This window comes from Cetorhinus maximus, chromosome 17 (genome assembly GCF_964194155.1).
Source record: "Cetorhinus maximus chromosome 17, sCetMax3.hap1.1, whole genome shotgun sequence".
In the NCBI taxonomy this organism is placed as follows: domain Eukaryota; kingdom Metazoa; phylum Chordata; class Chondrichthyes; order Lamniformes; family Cetorhinidae; genus Cetorhinus; species Cetorhinus maximus.
The window spans coordinates 22,178,636-22,196,637 of NC_135895.1; positions in this window are offsets into that span (position 1 = coordinate 22,178,636).

The window sequence follows — 18,002 nt, forward strand, 5'->3', positions numbered from 1 at the left end:
CTTATATACTTGTGGATTGCCAATCACATTGACTGTGGCAAGTCAGATTAAAGGCTGATTTTAAAAGACCTTGCAATGAAAAATAGATTGACACAGGTTTTGCAGTCAACGGCAAACAAATGACGCTTGCCGTCCATTACACTGACAGCTTTCATGGGCTTTTGAGTGGATACTGAGGGCTGAATTTTCAATCAGGAGTTTCAGTAGCAGTCAGTGTGGAAAGTCACATACTGGGAAGGTGTCACTGGTCCCTGATGCCTCATGACACGATTAGATTTTCAAACGGAAGGTGGGGCGGCGATCTGCCAATGTGCTGCACGTCTCCAATTAATTGCTTGTTGAGCTGATTGTAAAGCTCACTAGGATGATGGGAAGCAACAATGAGCAGTTTTCAAATGGCAAGCATGGAGAAACACGGTGCAGTCTGGGACACGATTGAGCATAGCTGACGGGAACACAATGGGGAACAATTAGCGCGCATGACGACAGTGTGAAAATATCGTATAAAAGGGGAGATTGGAACTCAGTTGCTTACACAGTGGCACGGAGTTGCCATCATCAGAGCTGATAGGCTTGCTTTTGAGAGGAGAGAGTGTTTGGGCTCTTGAGAAGAATGTGAGGGTGCTGGCTCTGTGGTCACTTTGAGCCATGCCTACTTGGTTTGGCTCACCGGCACTTTTTCCAGATGGAGGGAAGAGGACAGCTATCCTGTCTGCTACTGCCTCAGTCAGGGACTTGAAGAAAGCATCAGAAAAAGATAGGCCAAAATTTCCCATTTGGCAGGTGGGCGGAGCAGGTGCTGACCCGGGCGGCCGCGGACCCCATCGCCGCCTGTGATCGGGGCCGTGCCGCCATTTTGCGCAGGTGGGCCATTTGAGGTCCACCCAATGCATTTCTGACTCCCGTGGAGAGCGGGAGTCTGAAGTTTGTGGTGGGCGTGTACAGACCGTTGGGTCCAATGGCGACCCGGCAGTCTGTTTAAAAGAAGGCCTGGCAGCCTCCTGTGGGCTGTTCGCTATGGCCAGCTGCAGATCCAACTGCAGGGGGCCTGCTCAGCAGGCCAATGTAGAGGGAAGGGCAAGAGAGCAGGCCAGGCTGCAGGGCCTGCCCCAGGAGCAGGGGCAGGCTGCAGGGTAGGCCAGCGGGGGGGCAAATATGCCCCTCGCTTTTCTGATGATTGCCTTGTTGCCCTTCCCGAGGAGGTGGCAGCAAGGCGGGAGGTGCTGTTTGCCCAGGATGGAAGGAGGAGGCCCACCCACATGATGAAGCGCGCCTGGGAGGAGGTGCTGAGCTCCCGCGTCGTGGCGCGGTGCATCTGGATCCAGTGTCGTAAGTGCTTCAACGATTTGTTGTGCTCTGGGAGGGCGAGTACCATGTTGGTTTTGGGCATTTAACCCAGCAGGTAGCCTTGGCCTTTGAGGGCTCTCCCCCACAAGTCTTACTGTTGTGACTGCATTGAATCATGTTAGGCATTTCTTGTACGCTGGGTGGGCAAGCAGATAGTGACCATGCTTACATCAGCCTCAGTGGTTCATGAGAAGATGGGTTGTCACGGCATCATGTGTTGCTCTTAGTCGCACATGACTAGTCTGGGGGCAACCTGCAGGAGATGCAGCTAGGTACATACTCAGAACTTTAACACATGTCCTATTCATGGTGATGAGATTGTGGAAGGGAAGCCTCAAGGAATCGTGGCCAAGAGCCACCTGCTGCCCTCGATGCCACACCTTGCCATGGGAGCTAAGACCGTGTGTTTCTTAAAGTGAAGGACGCAGAATGTGTCCAAGGTGGCCATTGGGGGAGGGGGGAGTTTGGGAGCAGTCGTACTATATTTTTGTGACTGATCAGCAGTAGCGTGGAAAGGAGGCACTGGAGGCCTGAGATAGGCCACTGTGGCTGGGGTGCAATGTGCGCGTGCAGAGCATATGTGCGATTAGCCCCAATGAATGGTCTTCTCTGTGTTTCAGGAGAAAAATGCTCACAATGCCTCTGAGCATTTGTGGACTGGAGACGGCCAGGCCCAATTTGCTGATTTTGAGCCATTTTGAGCAGGAGGCCCTGAAGATTGAAAGGCGCCATGTGCCCAGGTCTGCAGGTGTTGGTGAGGCTGGGGTGGAGCGGCCAGGTATTTGAGGTCCACAGTGAGATCCGCTCTGTCTTCCCACCATCCAATGCACTGATGATTGTTGGAATCGTTAATGTAGCAACATTGCTCATTCACAGACTGATAGAGTCGGAGGTGTGGGTCATAGACAAAGGTCCCTCGGCCCTTCGAAGATGCGTGTGTCAAGCACCTTCCAAAGTCGCCTTATCCCATTTCTGACCACTATCCCCATGACCTTGTATGCCATGGCATCACAACTGTACATCCAAATACTTATTACATGTTAGGAGGGTTTCTGCGTCCACCACCCTTTCAGACAGTGCGTCCCACATTACTGTGTGCAAGAATTCCTCATCACCCCACCTATCAACCTCATGCCCCTTACCTTAAATAAATGCCACCAGGTTACTCGTCCCTCCACCAAGGGGAAAAGTTCCTTTCTGTCGACTCTATCTATGCCCCTCCTAATGTTATGAAGCTCAATAATGTCACCCCTCAATCTCCTCTGCTCCAGGGCAAATATCCCTAGTCATTGCTGTGTCTCATAACTCCATCTCTCCAGCCTAGCATGCATTCTGGTCAACAACCTCTGCACTCTCTCTACTCCAATCACATCCCTTCCGTGAAGCGCTGATCACAACTACACGTAGAAGTATAGCTGTGGTCTTGGCAGCGTTTTCTGCACTTGCAACATGACCTCCCTGTTCCTACATTCTATTCCCCGGCTAATAAAGGCAAGTATGGCATTTATCTTCTTAAACGCCTTATGTACCTGCCCAACGACCTTAACAGGGCTGTCGACATGCCCAGCAATGTCCCTCTGATCCTCCTTACTTTCCACGGTCTTAGCATTCCTCGTGTATTCCTGTGCCTCGTTTGTCCTGCCCAAGTGCATCACCTCACACTTATCCACATAACATTCCATTTGGCATTCCTTAGGCCATCTGACCAGCCCGTCTGTATCTGCCTGTAACGTTTGGGCCTCCTCCTGACTATTTGCTACCCCACCAATATTCGTCTCCTTAGGTTCTGGAAGGTTGAGTGCATAATGAGCCTGGGGGAAAGGGATGAAGTGTGTCGCTGTATGGACGCTAACTGATCCACTGTTCTTGTTGTTATTTTCAGCATCATCAGCGACTAGGCTCGATTGCAGATGCCCCCTCTCAAACCTGAGAGCCCTGAACCGTCACCTGTGTCACGCCATTTCTGTGAGGCAGGCACCAGCGCAGATACTAGCACATTGGTGGGAATTGCAACATTGGCTAGTGTCCTGGGGCACAGTGGAGAGGGCACTTCACAATCACTGGAGGAGCTGGCAGAGACAGAGAGCACCAATGGCGCCTGCAGTTGGAGGACTGCAAGGGACCAGGCACATGCTCAGTCGGTGCCTGATGATGAGCCTCTGGAGCCGTCCGCGACACAGCAGCTGCAGGAAATGTGGCCGGGTGTGCAGGAGCATCTGGGAGTGATACATGAGGCTGTGCTTCGCTTGGTGTCTGTGGTGGAGGAGTCCATGTGGAGCATCAGTGATGCACTGAGCCTCATGGCGGAGCGTCAGGCTTCCTCCATGGAGAGAGTGGCAACTCTCGAGGAGAGGCGCCTCCAGGAGAACAATCAAGTCCTCCTGGGGTTATGCTCGGACCTGTAAGCCCTCACAGTGCCAGTGGCCACAGCTGGTCAGTGCCAGTGTGGGAGATGGTGTGGGCTTCAAGCTTCCCAGCTCGTTGCCCATCCATCTACGGTGAGCAGGAAGGTCCGGGGCGATCTCACGTCGGCAGAGCAGCTGCCTGTCATATCTGCGGGCTCCTCTCACGGTGCTCTGGGTGAGGGCACCAGCTCCTCTGCACCCCCTCCCAGTGACCATTTCATCTGGTGAGGCTGCGACGACTGGGGAAATTCCAGCTGTGGAACTGGCAGCTCCCTCCCAGGCGGGCCCAGCACAGGCTCCACGGGCCAGAGCATGGCCACCAACGTCATCGAGGCCAACAGGACAGCAGAGTCAGCAGGCTGTCTCAGATGCCACTCCGAACGATGGGGCGGCACCAAGACGTAGCACCCGCAAACGTAAGCATAAGGCACCTTAGGCACACCACGGGTTTCTCACTGGTGCTTTTGTGTTGGCCCGAGATTAGGGAATTATTATTTATTGCTGTTGTAAAAATGTTTTGCTTTCATTTTGTTGGACCATATGATGGATAAAATTAAATCCAGATGTGTTACCATAGCTTTTTTGGATTTTTGGATTTGAATGTTTCACTGTGCATGTGCTAGTAGCCTCACATTATTACCTTAAAATATTGGTCAATATTCTGGAAAGATAAAGCTGCCCCCTAAGCACCAAACAGATTAATTGCTGTTAAGCAAAGAATGTGTGAGTTCAGAGCATATTTGTATTTCAGGTCATGGCCTGAACTTTTTTTTCATGTATGAATGCAAAAGCCATCCAGAGGCTACAGACATTCTGGCTCCTGTGTCAAATAACTACCATTATTTTTAAGATCCCCAAAACCATCAGAGGTTACAGACAGCTCCTAATTCAAATTTCTGCTATTTCTTCTTTGTAGTTCTTTTTTCAAATGTGACTCAGAAATTTGGGTGAGATAGTTGAAGTGTGATGATAAAGTATGACAGATAGGAAAGGAGAAGTGTGATGAGCAGGAAGCATGCCTTATCTGCTATCATATATGTTATACATGGATAATGATTGTCTAGATTCTATCATATCCAAAGAAGATGTCTGATGGTGACTTCCTTTATTCATTTAAAGTTCAACAATCGGTCAACGATGATTTCTGGAAATCTGAAATTACCAGAAAACAGTATGAAATATCACAAAATGGGCATAAAAATGAATGAATTTTAAACTAAAATGGTCAAATACTTTTGAAAGCAGAGCATGTACCCAATTATTTGAGTGAAGATTGAAATGAAATTGATGGTTAAAGTGACATGTTCATTTAATAAATGCTGAGGTTTTTTTCTATCAGTTCCACATTTTAGTTTGTGATATTTGTGAAAGATCCAAGCATGTCCTTATTGCACAGTGGATCAAATAATCTTATAGTTTGGACAATTTGTAAATGAGCTCATTCAGCCAGTGACCAGGCCATTGACAAAGCGGAATGGATTCCTGGGAGAATTCATATTTAATTCTAAGTATGCAAGAAGTGGATCTGAATATATCACACAGTAAATTAATTGTAAAAAAAGTTTTAAAAAAAGCTAATCATGAAGTGTCAGGTGGAGAAATGCGTTTGGATTTCTGCACTCTATGTTCATAATTCATTTGGGGATAGGGAAAAGAAAATCAAAGAAAGGATTGCTGAAAAAAGAGACATGCTGTCGAAGATTTTTGACCTACTTGTCAGGGCAGACGCATGGATGTCAAATGCAAGGAAGAATTCAAGGCAAGAATGGAAATGCGTTTACATGTACTTCAAGAAAAATAACGTTCACATGTTTGGGTCAATAATATCTGATTCCAAAATAGCAAAGTATATATTTTTTCAATTGCAATTGATCCCAGATTTCAAATTCTATAAAAGGGGCTTCATAACCAAAGCCTATATTAATATCAAAATAAAAGCAACAAACTGCGGATGCTGGAAATCCAAAACAAAAACAAAAATACCTGTAAAAACTCAGCAGGCCTGACAGCATCTGCGGAGAGGAACACAGTTAACATTTCGAGTCCGTAGGCCTGTTGAAGAGTCATACGGACTCGAAATGTTAACTGTGTTCCTCTCCGCAGATGCTGTCAGACCTGCTGAGTTTTTACAGGTATTTTTGTTTTTGTCCTATATTAATATCTGTGGACTCATTATTTTGTGTCACGGTCTACTACAATATTAAATAACAACCTTCTGCTGAGACAAAAGCAAAATATCGCCGATTTTGGAATTAAAACATAAAGTGCTAGAAATACTCAGCGGGGCAGGCAGCATCTGTGGAAAAACAGAGTTAACATCTCAGGTTGATAAACTTCATTATTTCAACATTCTGCCGAGGCAATCTTTCCATTGCACTATAAGAGCGTTGAAAATGGTTGATGGCTGTAGTCAATTTAAGATGATTTTTCTCTGAAAGCTTTCTGCTGAGTTTAATAATTTGTAGCCACTCAGGTTGGATAAAGTAAATTTAAGTAAAACCTCTGCAAGTTTGCAACAAGGTTACTTATTTGAATATTAAGATGTGGCTTTTTTTGGTGTTGGTCTTGGTTCAGTGGCACCACACTCATCTCCAAGTCAGAACATTGTAAGTTCAAGCCCCTCTCCAGAGACTTGAACATAAAGTGTGAAATAACAACAGACAATGCTGGAAATAGCAGGTCAGGCAGAATAAAAGAGGGGATATATGGTAAGCATCAGATGTGGTTCAGTTGATAGCATTCTTTCCTATGAGTCAGAAGGCTGTGGGTTTAAGTCTCAATCCAGAACTTGAGTACAAAAATCCAGCTAACACTCCAGTGACTTGCAGTTGAGCTGTTAAACTGAAGCCTTACCTTTCCTCTCAGGTCAATGTAAAAGATCCCATGGCACTAATTTGAAGAAGAGCAAGGGAGTAATTCTGGGTGTCCTCGCCCATATTTATCCCTCAATCAACACCACAAAAACTGATTATTTGGCTATATCACATTGCTGTTGTGGGAGTTTGTTGTGTGTTACAATTGCCAGACTTTATAAAACAGATCTGTTTTAAACTGTCTCATTTAGTACAAGATAAAATGGAATAGTTCGGAGAGGGGGAGATGACCTATGAAATAAGCCTGCAGGAAAGTCCATGTGACCTCATGCAAAATCTGTCCAGAGACAAGCATATGTGACCTGGTTGTCATGGGGACAGGGGTCTAGGTCAAAACTTATTGAAAGTAAGGTGCAAGTTTTAACATCTGGACACAAAAAAGGAGGCAGCTATCTTGCTGTATATAGGCCCTCAGGCCTAGATTTTCATCCTCGAGGTGGAGTTGGGAAATTTCCTCAGCTTGGCCCGTCTGCCTCGGGAGAAAGTGCCTGCAATGGTAGGATCTTCATTTCTAAGGAGCAGGTGCAGGCTGGAGTTGGGCCAGCCGAGCTGGGAAGAGGTGCAGAGGCAGCCACAGGGGTTGCTGTGTGCTGAGGCGAGCTGTTTAAAAGGCCTCTCTCAGTGCTGTGAGACTTTGACCCAGTTAAAAAAAAACATAAATGCCCTCCACCCCTTACCCCTCAAACCCCTTCACCCTCCAAACACTCCCCATGCCACATCCATGCCACCTCATGCCCCCCACCCACCCCCGATGGCCCCTAATTCCCCATATTCCAATCGATGGCACTTCTATGCCCATTGATCAATGTACATTTCGTAGAACCAATGAACCATTAAGTGTATACTGGAATATGTAAAAAAATGCGTTGAAACGAAGCTTCCCCCTATGCTGCACAAATGTCTGCACTACAAGCTGCTGAAAGTGTCATTCATCAAGACCCTTTAAAGCATCAAAAACCACAAACCCTTGAAATTACATAACTTGTGGAAACAAACACTGTGAAATTGACAGCAGAGTTCAGAAAACCTGAGCTGTCAATCAAACAATGTTTCCTATGGGGAACAGATGTTTAACAACTCTAATAACTGTTGCAGCTCTCAGGCAAACATACATAATGAGGCTTCCCTGAGAGCCCAGAAATCCATTAAGTTTGTTGAAACAGCTGGTTCCTATACATTTCCTGTACTTTAATGTATGAGTAATAAGTAATGTTTACTAAATGTTGATTTTAGTTTGTTTGTTTCATTAAAAGTCTTAAAACATGAAACCTTGTCATGTGATGCCTTGCTTTGGTCACTGGGAAATTCACATATTTTTAAAGTTATTGATCTCTACAGGAATCATAAGTGCATAAAATTGGCTACTATGTTTCCTACAACAGTGACAACACTTCAAAAGTACTTAATTGGCTGTAAGACACATTGCAATGTCCTGAGTTTATGAATGGTGCTATATAAAGGCAAGTGTTTTTTTTATTCTTTCACGAGATGTGAGCATCACTGGCTAGGCCAGCATTTATTGCCTATCCCTAATTGCCTTGAAAAAGTGGTGGTGAGCTACCTTCTTGAACTGCTGCAGTCCATGTGGTGTAAATACATCCACAATGCTATTAGGAAGAGAGTTCCAAGATTTTGACCCAGTGACAATGAAGGAACAGTGATATAGCTCCAAGTTAGGATGGTGTGTGGTTTAGCGGGGAGCTTGCCGAGGGTGGTGTTCCCACACATCTGCTGCCCTTGTCCCTTTAAGTGGTAGATGTCACGGGTTTGGAAGATGCTGTTGAAGAAGCCTTGGTGAGTTGCTGCAGCGCATCTCGTAAATGATACACACTGCTGCCACTGTGTGTCTTTCTTTTTATAGGCAGGAGTGATTCATTGGAAAAAGGGATGAACGTGCAAGTCAAAAGGAGGTAGAGTAGAGTAAAGAAATAAAACATGGGTCCAGAAGAGGTGTGAATGGCAATAGTAGAAATATTTGTGTCCCTTTACAGTGGGAAAGAAGGAGGTGGAACATATATTATAGGCTGACATAAAACCTGAATATATAACCTATGCTGACACTTCAGTGAATATATAACCTATGCTGACACTTCAGTGAAGTACTAAGACTGCACTGTCAGATGTATCTTCTGCAGGGGACTGCAGAACTGCAGAACTCACTCACAGCATGGTTGTCTGATACATGTTGCACTGCTGGAACCTCATGATTAAGCAAGGTTGACCTCACCATTAACACAGGGATGCTCAAGATCATCGCCAGCCAGCTAAATGACTCTATTTTCAAAATCTGTGAGGACCTTGATTTTTCTTTTATTCATTTACGGGATGTGGGCTTCGCTGGCTAGGCCAGCATTTATTGCTCATCACTAATTGCCCTTGAGAAGGTGGTGGTGAGCTGCCTTCTTGAACCGCTGCAATTCCTATGGTGTAGGTACACCCACAGTGCTGTTAGGGAGGGAGTGCTAGGATTTTAACCCAGTGACAGTGAAGGAATGAAGATATATTTCCAAGTCAGGATGGTGAGTGGCTTGGAGGGAACTTCCAGGTGGTATTCCCATTTATCTGCTGCCCTTGGCTTTCAAAATGGTAGCAGTCGTGAGTTTGGAAGTTGCTGTCTAAGGAGCCTTGGTGAGTTTCTGCAGTGCATTTTGTAAATGCTATACACTGCTGCCACTGTTCATCGGTGTTGGAGGGAGTGAATGTTTATGGAAGGGGTACCAATTGAGCAGGCTGCTTTATCTTGGATGGTGCCAAGCTTGAGTGTTGTTGGTGCCGCCCTCGTCCAAGCAAGTGGAGAGTATTCCATCACACTCCTGACTTGTGCCTTGTAGATGGTGGACAGGCTTTGGGGATTCAGGAGGTGACTTACTCGCTGCAGGATTCCTAGTCTCTGACCTGCTCTTGTAGCCACAGTATTTATACGGTTAGTCCAGTTCAGCTTCTGGCCAATGGTAACCCCCCAGGATGTTGATAGTGGGGATTCAGCAATGATAATGCCATTGAACATCAAGGGGCAATGGTTAGATTCTCTCTTGTTGGAGATGTTCATTGCCTGGCACTTGTATGGCGCAAATGTTATTTGCCACTTGTCAGCCCAAGCCTGGATAGTGTTCAAGTCTTTCTGCATTTGGACATGGACTGCTTCAGTATCTGAGGAGTTGCAAATGGTGCTGAAAATTGTACAATCATCATCGAATACCCCCACTTCTGACCTTATGATGGAAGGAAGATCATTGATGAAGCAGCTGAAGATGGTCGGGTCTAGGGCACTACACTGAGGAATTCCTGCAATTAACGTCCTGGAGCTGAGACGATTGACCTCCAACAACCACAACCATCTTCCTTTGTGCTAGGTATGACTCCAACCAGTGGAGAATTCCCCCCCCACCCCTGTTTCCCATTGACTCCAGTTTTGCTGGGGCTCCTTGATGCCGCGCTCGGTCAAATGCGGCCTTGATGTCAGGGGCAGTCACTCCCATCTCACCTCTGGAGTTTAGCTCTTTTGTCCAAGTTTGAACCAAGACTGCAATGAGGTCAGAAGCTGAGTGACCCTGGCGGAGCCCGAACTGAGCATCAGTGAGCAGGTTATTGCTAAGCAAGTGCCACTTGACAGCACTGTTGATGACCCCTTCCATCGCTTTACTGATGATGGAGAGATGGGGTAGTAAATGACCGGGCTCCATTTGTCCTGCTGTTTGCATACAGGACATACCTGGGCAATTTTCCACAATGCCAGGTATTTATATGTCAATGGAATTGCAGCTGAATGATCTCAGCTGTGGAAAAATGCTCACTTTTGCCAAACATTTCCAAGTGTGTGGCTGCTTTCCTCACCCCATCACCCCCCAAACTTTCCCCACTCCCCAGAATGTTCCTGTGTACTTCCTTCAGTCTGTGCTGCCTTGCAACCCCCCCCCAATCCCTCCCCAGGCCTGACACGCACTGGAGCCCTTGCCCCAGCACTGCACTGAAAGTCAGCCTGGAAAAAGCGACTTGCCTGTGCCCCCTGCGAATGCACAACACCTCTTCCTTGTGTCCTATGGGTGATGCTCGTGAGTGCTGTGGAATGTGGTGCGCCCTCACCTCCGAGCTCCCCCCACCAAAGTTCAGGTCGCCAGGTGCACGCCTTTTAAGGGCAGTTGTGAAGCAGGCCGTTCTGAAGTCATGCTGACATGTGCAGTAAATTTCACATGGAGGGATGATTCCGGCAAGCAGGGCTTATAATGAGATGCTAAAGTATTGAAATTAGGTTACCGACGTAGGGTAGTGGGAAATGCGACCCGCCATTGACGGGTGGAGTCTATGATCGCAAACTGGTTTCATGACGATGTAAAACTGACTTTTGGCCACCTCGCCATATTGTCCCCACCTCCCCCTGCCCGCCATGATGCCCGACACCAATGGGGCTGGAAAATTCCGGCCCATGGTGTTATTTGAAGAAAAGCAGAGGTATCCCTCCCAGTGTCCGGAATTTATCCCTCAATCAACAACACTAACACTGATTATCTGGCCATATGTCTCAATTGGGTTTGAGGAAGCTTGCTTGTGCAAATAGACTGTTATATTTCCCTTCTTTACAGCACTCACGGCACTGCAAAGCTGCTTAATTGGCGATCAGTCTTTTTGGGGTATCCTGAGGTCATGAAGGTCACTATATAAGTGTACATTCTTTCCTTCTTTGCATTTTCCTCCTAGGAAGTTCCCGTCAATGTCAGTCAGGATAGGTTTCTTGCCCACCGGACTGAACCTGCCATGACCCCAACCCATTTTTCTGGGTCAGGGTCAACTATGAGTGTAGGCTTCTCTTACTGCAGCACCAGAAATTGGCAAAGTTTCTGTTACAGGGTCCTAAACCTCTAAAATAATGTGCAATGAAACTTGGAAAGGCTTGAATGAACATCTTGTACCTATCTCTGCCACATCCCCACTCCATGTTTCCTTTCTTCGGCATTGGTGTTGGAGGGCTAATAAATGAAGGAAATTGGCTGGAGTGCAGGACCTGTTTCCCTCCCCTGCCCCTCCCCCACCTCCCACTATCATTTAAATGTAGCAAGGGGTCAAAGGGTGGATTGTTGACATCATTGCTATTAAAGAAAAATCCAGGCCTAAGTTTCTTATGGCATTCTTTCTAATGCTGTAATGGTTTTGGAAAACAGCACTAGACTGGCCTTCTAGCACCATTCTCACCTGACAATGTTTCCACCCAATATTTCCTCCATTATCAGCATAGGTGGCAAATCCAGCAGAAGGTTGCAAGGCAACTGGAAAGGTGGGGCAGTTTATATTCCTATCAACAACAACAACAGCAAAAACTTCTATTTATATTGCACCTGTAATGGAATGAAATGAAATGTCCCAAGGTGCTTCCCAGGAACATTATACTGAACCACATAAGGAGATTCTAGATCTCCTATATCTATTAGATCTACCTTACCTTTAGGATAGTGTCAAATTGAAAGATTGGGAAAATCAGATTGGCAAAGGTAAACTGGAAAATGAGTTCATAGCGTGTTTTCGGGATAATTTTTTAGAACAGTATATTCTAGAGCCAACCAGGGAGCAGAATATCCTAGACTTGGTAATGTGCAATGAATGAGGTTTAATCAATATCCTCATGGTAAAGGAACCTCCAGGTGACAGCGATCACAACATGATAGAATTTCATGTTCAGTTTGAAATGGTGAAGTGTGGGTCCATGGGCAGGATTTTACATGTCGGTGAGCAGGGGCGGGGCAAGAGTCAATCAAGTAATTAAAGGAAAACAAAAACAAAAATACCTGGAAAAACTCAGCAGGTCTGGCAGCATCTGTGGAGAGGAGCATAGTTAACGTTTCAAGTCCGAATGACCCTTCAGCAGAACTAGGTAAAAATAGAAAAGAGGTGAAATATAAGTTGGTTTGGGGGGGGGTGGTGGGACAAGAAGAGCTGGATAGAGGGCCAGTGATAGGTGGATATAACCAAAAGATGTCACAGACAAAAGGACAAAGAGGTGTTGAAGGTGGTGATATTATCTAAAGGAATGTGCTAATTAAGGGTAGAAAGCAGGACAAGCAAGGTACAGATAGCCCTAGTGGGGGTGGGGTGGGGGGGAGAATGGGATGGTAATTAAAGGACCTGCCCGTCCAACCTTAAGGTTGGCGGGCAGGCCAGGAGCCCCGGCACGAATTAGAAAAAGCATGAAACCTCATCCACAGGCGGGATGAGGTTTCATGTAGGTTTTAAAACATTTTAATAAAGTTTTTGTAAAAATTATGGACATGTCCCAACTCATGTGACAATGTTACATGAGGGGACATGTTAGGGAAATTTTATTTTTCTATTTTTAGCTTTTTGACATTTAGAACCGATCTCCCTGAGGCTGCACTTAGCCTCAGGGAGATGAGTGTGCTCTTTCGTGCGCATGAGTGAAAGAGCGCACTCTTGATTTTGGGATCCCCCTCCCTCCCCTGCACAGGGAGCGCGTAGCACTTCTGTGCAGACATCATGCTGGGCAGGCCTTAATTGGCCCACCCACATAAAATGGCGCCGCACCCCCAATTGGGGCACCGATCAGAAGCACACCTGTGCGTGCCCACCCTTCAACCTCGCCCCCGACAGGGGGAAAATCCTGCCCCATGAGTAGCGTTTTAAACCTAAACGAAAGTAATTATGGAGAGTGTGAAGGCAGAGTTGGCTAAAGTGAACTGGGAAACTAGGTTAAAAGGTAACACAGTAGAGTTGCAGTGGCATACCCTTAAGGAGATATCTAATAATGCTCAGAAAAGATTTAGTCCAGTGAGAAAGAAAGGCTCTTTGAGAAAGACACATCATCCGTGGCTAAATAAGGAAATTAAGGATAGTATTAAACTGAAAGAAACACTGTACAAATCTGCAAAGATTAGTGGTAGGTCAGAGGATTGGGTAGATATTAAGAACCAGGAAAGAGTGACTAAAAAGATAATAAAGAGGCAGAAAGCAGACTTTGAGAGAAAACTAGCTAGTAATATAAAAGCAGAGAATAAGAGTTTTTACAAGTATTTAAATAAGGAAAGAATAATTAAAACTAACGTTGGTTCTCTAGAGAGTGAAGCTGAGGAATTGATAATGGAAAACAAGGAAATGGCAGAGGTGTGAACAGGTATTTTGTGTCTGTCTTCACTGTAGAGGACTTAGAAAACTTCCCAAAGATACTTGAAAATCAAGAGGTGAATCGGAGGGAGGAGCATAAAACAGCCACCATCACTAGGGAAAAGATGCTGGGAAAACTATTAGACCTAAAGGCTGACAAGTCCTCTGACATCAAGATAGGTAGGAAAGTAAGTTGTTAGGAGGAGGTAGAGAGTCTGCAAAGGGATAAGACGGGTTAAGTGAGTGGGCAAAAATTTAGCATAATGTTGGAAAATGTGAACTTGTCCACTTTAGCAGGAAGAATAAAAAAATCAGTATACTATTTAAATGGAAAGAGATTGCAGAACTTGGTGGTAGAAAGGGATCTGGTTGTCCTGGTACAAGAATCACAAAAAGTTAGTATGCAAGTACAACAAGTGATTAGGAAGGCAAATGGAATGTTGGCATTTATTGCAAGGAGAATGGAATATATAAGCATGGAATTGTACTGCAGCTGTACAGGGCCTGAGTGAGACCAAATCTGGAATACTGTGTACAGTTTTAGTGGTCTTATTTGAAAAAGATAACATTGCATTAAAAGCAGCTCACAGAAGGTTCACACAACTCATTCCTGAGATGAGGGCCTTATCCTGTGAGAAAAAGTTGGACAGGTTGGGCCTATGCCCATTGGAGTGTAGAAGAATGAGAGGTGATCTTATTGAAATATATAAGATCCTGAGGGGATTTGACAGGGCAGATACTGGGAGGATATTTCCACTTATGGGAGAGACCAGAGCCAGCAAGGGGGGACAGCTTAAGAATAGGGGGGTCTACCATTTAAGATGGAGATGAAGAGAATTTTTTTCTCTCTTAGAGAGATGTTAGTATGTGGAATTATTTGCCCCAGTGGAGGCTGGGTCATTTAATTTAATCAAGGCAGAGAGTTATACAGGTTTCTGATAGACAAGGGAGTCAAGGGTTATGGGGGGCAGATGGAGGTGAGACAAAACCAGATCAGACATGATCTTATTGAATGGCAGAGCAGGTTCAAAGGGCTCCTGCTCTATGTTTCTATGTTCCTACATCAATGACCAAAACCTTGGTCAAATAAGTGGGTTTTAAGAGGTGTCTTAAAGGAGGAAAGTGAGGAGGGGAGGTGTAGGGAAGGAATTCCAGGGCTTTAGGCCTAAGCAACTGAAGGCACAGTAACCAATGTGGAACAATTATGATTCAGAATGCACAAGAGGCCAGAATTAGAGGAGCACAATACCTTGGAGGGTTGTGGGATTGGAAGAGCTTAAGGAGATAGGGAGGGGCAAGGCCATGGAGGGATTTGAAAACAAGGATGAGAATTTTAAAATCAAGATGTTGTGTAACTGGAGTCAATGTAGGTCAGTGAGCACAGGACTGATAGGTGAACGGGAGTTGCTGCAAGTTTAGATACAGCCAACAGAGTTTTGGACGACCTCAAGTTTACGGCGGGTAGAATGTGGGAGACCAGCCGGGATTGCATTGGAATAGTCGAGTCTAGAGGTAACAAGGGCATGGATGAGGGTTTTAGCAGCAGATGAGCTGAGACAGGGACAAAGTCAAGAAATGTTACAGGGGTGAAAAAAGCGGTTTTAGAGATGTCACAAATATGATGAATATCATGAGCATGAATATCAACTTGTGACGTTGCCATCAAGTTCAGTTTTAAAACATAATAATGGTTTCATGCCATTTAACTGGACAGAAGGCTGACACATGAAGGCAGGCTGGGGAACATCCCAGGGTTTAAGGAGTGATGCTGTTTTTGTATCATAGTTTTGTGTCATATGCTTAGCTTATCAGAATGAGAGGTGCCTAAACGCGATGGTACATCACAAGACATGTCAATCTGAATCTATAAAATCCTGAATGACAGCTGAAATTCTGGAGATCAATCCATTTGCCTTTTACAGTGTTGTTAATGGAGGGCAAACACTGATTTGCTGTTAACACTCAAAATAGAATTATTCCTATATCTGAATTAAAATCATTAAGACTTTATGGTTTGCAGTCAAGGAATTTCTATAAACAAAAAGCAGACAATTATGAATAGCCAAAGATAGAAGTATATATGTGAGTCAGCACCAATTTTCAAAGACATTTATGATGAATTTAAAGAAAAACAATCTTTATAGACAAGCTTTTCAATTACAATTGCTCCTTTTGTAATTATGCAAATTTTTCTTCATTGTAAAGCTGACAACAGACTCACATTCTCAGTGCTATCTTTGACACTCCAATTCCATTGTCTACACAGCCGTAGCTGAACTATAAGCTAAGAGATCCTTGATGACGCTGCCCTTTCAAACCACTTTGTTAGAAATCTCCAACTCCTCTTTCTTTTCCATTATCACTTGGTGAGCAGACGTCAGATGATTCAAAAGGCTGTTTATGCTCTGTACCATTAGAGGTGCAAGTATATATTTTATTCATACAATGCTTGCTGATTTGAGCAAGGCAATTAAATATTTTTTAATATAAATTACCTGCTGACTTGAACCAGCACAACATACCAGAATTTGAAAATCGGTATAATAATTTTACAAAAAATTTGTTTTATGTTTTGCAAGAAATTAACCCAAACATTAAAATTGATTAAATTGACTTCATTAAAAATGTATGATCATAACCCTGAATGTCCTTGTGGGATACGTAATGATTGCTATAATTCAGAGTCTTCCAATAATTTGCCTCCAGAACATAATGTAATAATATCTATGTGGTAACAGCAACATTTAAAACACAGACTCTGATTGATGTAAAGGGATTTAAACAAATTACCTTTTAAAAATAAAATAATTTATCCCATTCAATCCTGACTTTATTAGTGAATAATGCTTGTTTCAAGTCTGAATAACTAACAGGTATAAATAATATTTTTTTGAAATCACTTTCTTTTTTAAATGTATGTTTCAACTAAATTTTCTTGTTACAAAATATTCACTAAAACAGCAATTTATTTCATTAGCTGGTTCAGGCTTAGTGCAGTGAATTTTATTTTCCTTTTAATTTTCTGTTTCAAATGCTCGGAGCAAAATAAAATGTAGCTATCAATCATGTGTACATCTATAATAGCAGAGTCAAATAATAATTATATAAATAACTCAATTTATCGACATGTACATAAAAATATTTGGGTACAAATGAATGAAAACCACAAATATTAGTAAAAAGATTAATTTTATAATCTACGAATATTTTTGTAAAGTTATTGTACCGTTTAAGTTCCCTGATCTCACCCATAAGGCATACTTCCTCCTTCCTCAGCCCCATTTTCAGTAAACTCCCATCCATACAACTTCCCTTCCTGGCTTACTCGCTGCCTGACATTGTAAATGATTTCTTCTCCTCAAGAACTCTTGCCCTCCCTTTCAAAACTGCCATTATCTCCCCCTCCATTGTAAAGCCCAGCTTCGACTCCCCTGCCCTCACTAACCACTTACCCATCACCAACCTCCTTTTAGTGGTGATCAGCGTCAAGTTGTGGGGGGTCAGTTGAGTGAGTACATCGACGACATCAGCCCCAGCTACAGAGCCCAGGCCCCCAACACAGTCACACGAGCTTCCATCTCCATGTCTCCCTCATTCTGAGAAGTTAAGCTCAACCCTTCTCAACCTCTATAGTCCTTTCCTGCAGATCTAACAAAGCCACAGGGTCCCATCCTCTGACCTTGTTTTATATTAGGAGCCACAGCAACAAGTACATCCACCCCAGGCTAAAATCCTTACACCATCTTGCCACCTACCTCACTAGTTTCTTCCTTCTCAGGCTCAAGCACACTTGGGAGAGATTCAGATAATGATAATTGGCACTGGTCAGTTTACTATGTTAAAGACAGTTGTTACGATTTGGTTAGGGATCAGTAACTTTTTGTTTTAAGTGGACAAAGTGAAATCACAGTTACCCAACAAAGAGAAAAAAGCCACAAGGTTCCATTGTTTTAAACAAACAATATGAACTACCATATAAAGTCAAAGAAGTAAAACAATTTACAAATCTATCTTCTACTCCAACATTCAGAATTAATATGGGGCAGCATTTTCCCGTTGGGGGGGTTGTGCAGGAGTGGGCGTGTTCCCGATTGGTGCCCCCAGTTGGGGGCGCGCCTCCATTTTACGAGAGCGGGCCAATTAAGGCCCGCCCAGTGTGACGTCCAATCGGAAGCGCTATGCACTCCCTGTGTGGGCGGGGGGGTGGTGGTATTCCCTGAGCCGGGAGTGCACTCTTTCGCGCATGCATGTGAAAGAATGCACAGATCTC